Source organism: Halyomorpha halys, unplaced genomic scaffold (assembly GCF_000696795.3).
Source record: "Halyomorpha halys isolate HHAL.00 unplaced genomic scaffold, Hhal_1.1 Scaffold77.1, whole genome shotgun sequence".
Lineage (NCBI taxonomy): Eukaryota > Metazoa > Arthropoda > Insecta > Hemiptera > Pentatomidae > Halyomorpha > Halyomorpha halys.
This window is the reverse complement of record NW_027105298.1, coordinates 408,145-415,101: the sequence shown is the minus strand read 5'-3', so window position 1 is coordinate 415,101 and position 6,957 is coordinate 408,145. Positions and strand designations below refer to the sequence as shown.

Sequence of the window (6,957 nt, the reverse complement as noted above, 5' to 3'; positions counted from 1 at the left end):
AATATCTGTTTTTTAAAAGAGTTAGATCATTAAACCATTGATTTATTTAGTAAATCATCAGGATTTGATCTAATCTCCACAAGCAATCTACACGTTTTGGGTAAGAGGATCGATTACGAATAATTTTTTTTTTACAATTAAAGGTGAAAAAAGCTTTTCTCTTTATGAGATTTTCCAAAAAAAAATTACAAAAGAAAACGGGTTTATGACGGATTTCTAAGGGTTTTAAGGGATTTTCAGAAAACTGTTAATCCTGAAAAAAAATCAGTTGGAAGAGATACCTTTTTCGTGTCGTTTCACTTGTTTTTAAAACTGTTGTATCACTTTATATGAAAAAAAAAACTTTTAAGCCTCAATACTAATTCAATCATTGCTGATTTTGATCATTTTTGTTGCTTGTTTCTCAAATAATATCACGGCTGGATTATTATCACTTTTAAATCGCCATATTCATTATATTTTAAAATTACCATCAAAAGTATTTGAACCATTATTATTCTTATTAATTAAAGTTATTTAAAAATGAAGACCTAAAGGTTAAATAAAAACTCGAAGAAAGTATGTAAAATGCCTGAAATAGTAGTAAAATGTAATGGCCTGTTGAATATGAAAACAGAATTAATAATAATTTTTATTATGATAATCTTAACATTACTAATGTATCCTACGATAAAATTTTCTCGTATATACATTTAATTATCTATCTTACATAAAAATCTCTGGAAATATTAAAGAAGAAACAATTTATCGAAAAAAATTAATAATCCATTTTACAAAACTATATACCAGAGAAGAGGATGGTGAACATTACTGTGAAGTGGAGAACTACCCATTGGTCGCACTCTATATTCTGTTTTAACTCTATATTAGAAGAAAACAAAAATTAATGTAAAAAACGTCGTTTGTCATTGCTTCTAGTAAACATTAAGTACTCGCTTCGAAGGTACATATATTAGTAACCTTTAAAAAAAAGAATAAAAAGTGAGTAAATGTGGGTGGTGATTTTCATGGATGGAAATAACCATCTGAATGATTTTAATGTTTTTATGTGTTGAATACTGTGTCCAAAAGTCTTAGATTTTTGGTAATAAAATTCCCCCCCCCTTTTTTTATTAATTAAAGGTTTTTTATTTTCTGGTAATCGTGTGTGCTTTAGTGGTTTAGATTATATATAGTTTAATTACCTATACAATTCTTAATATTTAAAACAGTTATTATCAAAGTGATAATCAGATATAACTATTTTCGGAGTTGATTACAGGACAATTTTAGGACCCTTAAAGACTCAAGTTTGGCCCTATGTGCCCTTCACAAGTTGGAATTCTTTCCCTAGACCCAGCCAGGCTAGAGGGGAACTTGTGATTAATGATCCAAGTTGCAAAAGACGAAAATATTTAGATCACGCTCTTAAGCCTTTCCCTCAACGTCACTTCCACGAATCTTTTTAACATTAAAATTTGCATCAACTTAATTTTTGTCTTTTTAAGTCCTCATTGGGTAACTAATAATGCTGGAGGATTTTGATTTGAAATATGGAAAATTAAAATTATAAAATCAGAAACTCATTACGTATATAATTCGATATTTACTCAGTTTGTTGTGGCATAGTGTAGGCGCTAAGCCATGTTAGAATTGAGCACAAAGAGAAATTATTAATTGACGTTGCAGCCAAACAAATAAATAATTTTGTTAATAAAGTGGTGTTCTATCATAGATGCTTGTATCATGTCATCCGTCAATACTACTAAATGTTCTGTCTGTATGATAGAAATAGAGTTCAATAGATTTACTGGGTCTACAGATTAGTGAGATTAGAGTTCTCCCTTCCAAAATTTACCAAATAGGTCAGTTCCAACAACCAACAAATAACTGACTTGAACGGTCCCTTGGAATGGTTAACTTCTACAAACGTTGCCTGCCAAAAGCTGCCGAACACCAAAAGATCATACACGAACTGGTTGGAACGACCAAGAAAAATGGTACAACACCTTTAGAATCTACTCAGGAGCCTGAGATAGCATTTCATCAATGCAAGAGAGAGAAAGAAATACTTTATTCAATCATGCTGCCCAAATACATCGGGTTGCTACATTACACAGCATACTGATCAATCCGTGACCGGACAAATATAAGTTACATATTTTTACAAGATATAATATAATAGATAACATTTTTTTTTCTTCCACAGTTTTCTTTTACTTTTCTTTTACAATTAATACCAGTCTACAAACTAACTACAAGTTTTCGATTTATTCCTTCTTTTTTTTTCTTTCCCTTCTATTTCACAATCCCTACTTCATTTGATCAACAAATTCCCCTATATAACAAATATTAACATATTTAAGATAATAAAAAATAATAACTAAAATAACAAATAAGATATGCGATGCATGCATGCCATCCCACTTCTGGATAAACTCCCATACTCATTAATTTCCATGCATGTGGTGGTGTATGATTCCCAGGGAGTCAAGTATTATATTTTCTGTCAACCTAGCCACGTCCTGGACATCGACCCCGAGCTCCTCCATGAAGCTCCTAGTTGTGCTGGGAATCGTTCCACGGTCTCCTAACCAGAGGCCTCTCACGTTGAAGTCTCGTTCTCCGAAGCCCTCACGGAACTTCTCCTTGAGGAAAGGGATACATTTATCGTAGATTTCCTTCTTTTCCCTATCTACCTTATTTGCCTGGTCAAGGTCGTTATTTTCATATCTCACGGTGGGATCCAGAATGATTGCCGACTTCCCGTTCTTAGGAAAAGCAACAATATCCGCATATCTTGTGGATTCATCCGTATCTACGCAGTAGACCTCGTCAAAACAGGCAAAATCTCTTTCTTTTAGGATCTTCATTAACTCGTATTTCACTCTATGATGTCGGCGTGTTATGAAGAGGGAGTTGTTGGGGCATTTCCCCAGCACATGTGTTCCGGCTCTCTGTTATCCGGCTATCAGACATTAAACATTAAATATGCAAACGACCTTGAAAACTAGGTCATTAATTTTTTTTTATGTGAACCATTTAAGAGTTTAAATCCTGGAATTGGCATTGCTATAACTGTTCCAAATATTACATCAGCGATTCAATTTACATCCCATTCGCTTCTGTTCAATGGAGAACCAATATTTTACTTTCCTCAAAAAGTGAACTATCCTTTACTTTTAAAGTATACTTTATAGCCTCTGGCTAATTTTCCGAGCGCTCATGTCAGAAAAAAAAGAAGAAACCTTCCTTTATTTTACTCTCAATGCCGTATATCAAACCGAAACTAGCAGTGAGTGAGTGTGTATCCCCCTCACCTAAAAAAAGTAGAATAAACATTTTCGAGAACGCTAATCAGAATTAACAGTTAATAATAATTATTAATAAAAAAACTTTTAAAAATATCAAAAACAAGTCCAAAATATATATTTTGTAATTGAATTCAAACTATAACAAAAGAATTTAATAATTACAAACAAATTTTTGAATAATATTCATCTTAAGTAATTAAGACGCCGATTGAAAAAAAAAATGGTAATTAAAGGAAAAAATAACTCTGAGAATGATTCTAACCGATTTTAACACCAAACGTCTTGAATCAAAGATGTAGTAAAAGAGAAGCGGATAATGATAAATAAAGGAAGTCATGCAATCTTCAAAGGAAATTCAGTAAGTTACGTCTGTCGGAACTCTCTTTTACAAATTTACATTCATTTTTAATCACTGCTACTTAGCAGGAAAGGACTTCTTAGGTTACGGACTGCCTTTAACATTACATAATAAAATCAAGTAATACCTGTTTATAAGTTATTCCCAGAACACACGTATTGTAAATGAATAAATTAAATTGTAAAGTATAATTTAATAACTGTTAATTATACGAAAATAGCAATTTATTTAATACAGATTAAATTACTTCATCCGTCGAGCCAAATCCGATATGATTAAATTGAAGTAAAGAAAATAATTATTTATGTTACTCTCATTTAACGACCTTGACCGATGACCAAAATGTTTACCCGTAATGTGACAGTACATAACATAGTTAACAGTAATAGTTAGTATAACATTATTTCTTTTATGTTTCTACTTGCATATCATCCACTCTAACTTTTTAATAACAGAGCAGTATTATTATTATTACCCTGAGGGTCGGGAATCCCTTCATCACTTAGACCCAATTGGATCTTTTGTGAGTTACCCCTCTTTCCACTAGATATCTCATATGAATCCTATGCTTCTTATGAAGTTCAATAATTCTTTTGGGTTTATTCTAGAAATGTCTTCAGGTTCCATTCAAAGGCATTTTAACAGAGCAGTAATTAAATATGTTATAAACAATAAATAACTATTTTTTTTTTTTTGGCTCAAGTCCTCCATTGAGAACCTATACAGCCCCAGAGTGGGAATGTCAAGGTTCATTTCTTGGGGCCGCCGCGAAATAAATATTGACCAGCCCAGGTGGGTATCGTATCCACAACCTTCTGAACCATGCGCTCTGGGACCCTTGTCCCAGCCCGCTCAGCCATCAGGTCAAACTAATTTTAAATTTATTAAAACAAAAAAATGTGCTTTAATTAGTTTTATAAAAACAATAACTAAAAGAACAAACCTTAGTTAATAGAAACTATAAAACATATTAAATCCAAGGTGCATGTTTTAAAAAAAAAATAAAACCAAAACACACTTCTAATTAAAAACATCGCGTTATGGTTGAACATGTAAATCATTGACAAAGGACCAAAAATTGTGAAAAAAAAATTAATAATTTGAATAAACATTTTAATTGTAAAAGGTAAACGAAATATCATTTGTTTTGTCCTAGCTATGCTACCAGCTAGCACAGAACAAATAATATTAATACGATTTTATAGGAATACAAGGCAATTAGGAATCATTTCTTCAACAGCTCAGGAAGATCGCTCTCCGTCAGAACATTGAGTCTTGTTTCCCTTATCATCTTGGCTTTCAGTGCTTCATAGGCGGTACAGGAGAGTACGACGTGCTCGGCGGTCTCAGGAACCTGACAAATTGGGCATAGATGATCGATGTTTATGCCATGTGCGGCGAGCTTAGCTCGGAAACCCCCATGCCCCGTGAGGAACTGTGAGATCTAGTAGTCGGGGAGGACCCACGTTGATTCTAAGCGTGAACCGACGGTAGGAAAGTACTTCCTTAGGGTAGCCCCTTTTGACCAATCCACCCACCATCGGTTCCATTCTTGTAAGGTTTCTTCTCGAAGCATCCTCTTCCATCTGTTAGGGTTTCACCAATACTCTCTTGGATGTTCTCCGGTAAATCAGCCAGACCTTCCCTTTTTACCTTGTGTCAATAATAGTCTTCCTGCAGGAGAAGATCAATCGGCGCTCCTCCAGCTAATACCTGTACCGCTTCATGAGACACTGTTGTGTAAGCTCGAGTGACTCGTAGCAGAGCTATCCCCTGTATTGTAGCCAAACTTCTCTTCTGCCTTTTCGAGAGATATCTACTCCATGCTGGGGATGCTTATCTCAAGATACCCACAACTACTCCTTTATAGATGGTCAATGTTGCTGGGTATCTGAGGCCCCAAAATGCGCCCCCGATACGATTGAGTCCATTAGGAGCAAGGGCTACCCTACTTCTCATGTAGTCTAATGAGGTGTCAGATTGAACTTTCTCCCAAACCTTACGCCAAGGTATGTCACAACCTCCCTGGGTCGTATCACTTCTCCTTGTATCCTGAGGGTAATGGGGTGGGCCCAGTCTGTCGTACCCCTTAAGAGTATGGCTTGCTAATATGATTTGCTAATAACCATAGATTTAAGCTGGAAAATTTGCACAATGCCTAACAGTAGAAGAGAGCACGTGAACAGAAATATACATATTTCTCCACCCCCTTTTCAGGATGAGCATAAGAATTTCAGCATGTTTGCGGGCCAGCATCGATCTCAAAGTGATAAAATTCTCCCAAAACTACTGGATGACAGACCAACTACTGGCAGCATAAACCATCAATTAACTGAGGAAGGAGGAGGAGAAACGAGCCAGAGGGTAACCAACACTCAATAAATCTATCATGTAATGCCTACCATTATCCATTATCCAGTCCATCTAAGTTGGTAACTTAGGACTACAGGACTTTTTGTTCAAACTAAATGAGAGGTACGTCAACGAGTTTTTGTAATTTACTATATATCTAAGTAAAAAAAAGAAAGAAATCCTAGACTGAAATGATTTATTCACAAATTACCCCAACCTTTTTTCCCTTTTTAATTACAACGTAGTAACAAACCGTTACTAACGAGTCAGCACACACCCATATATTTTCTTCATAAATAATTCATCATAAGTTTAATTACACCAAGACCAATAAATACTTAAATATATAGACACATTAATAGTAAAAGGCAACATTATCAATCGAATTTTCAACGGGAAATGTGCATTTCCAAATAGGTTTCCGTTATTAATATTATAACACAAACATTGAGCTTGGAATTGTATCTATCCTTTGTAAATGATTCCCCACTCGTGTTTGTCCTTTGAATTCGCAATATATAGCATCGACAGGAAGGAAAGTTTACTATGTCTCGTATTATGCTCCATTTTGCAGCTGTCTTGCAAAACTAAAACAAATATTTCCTTTCCTAAATTGGTTATATTTTTGGGCATATAGATAAAGTTTATACATGATTCTCAATGAAACTACAATTTTAATTATATTCATATTTTTTTCATTATTGGACAGACAAGATAGTATCAAAGTGTATCTTGGTAGAAGATGGAATCATTGCGAAGGATTGAATGGTATGAAGGAAGATTTCCAAAAGATGTGTCTGGGAGTGACCATTAAACAACTAAAAAACCGAAAAGAGAAATTAACCTTAATGATAACTACATAACACTTACAATTATCTAAAACAAGAAACTTCGTTTAAATTAAATCAAATTTATAACTATAATTATATTATATAATTATCAATATTATTCATG

The 6,957-nt window shown here is 33.9% G+C and overlaps 1 long non-coding RNA gene across 1 annotated transcript in view; it reads right to left on the bottom strand.

Annotated features, from left to right (window-relative positions):
• The window catches only part of LOC136796481 (uncharacterized), a 231,045-nt gene that overhangs the window by 223,147 nt on the left and 941 nt on the right, over window positions 1-6,957 (bottom strand). The gene's annotated exons all lie outside the window — the stretch shown is intronic.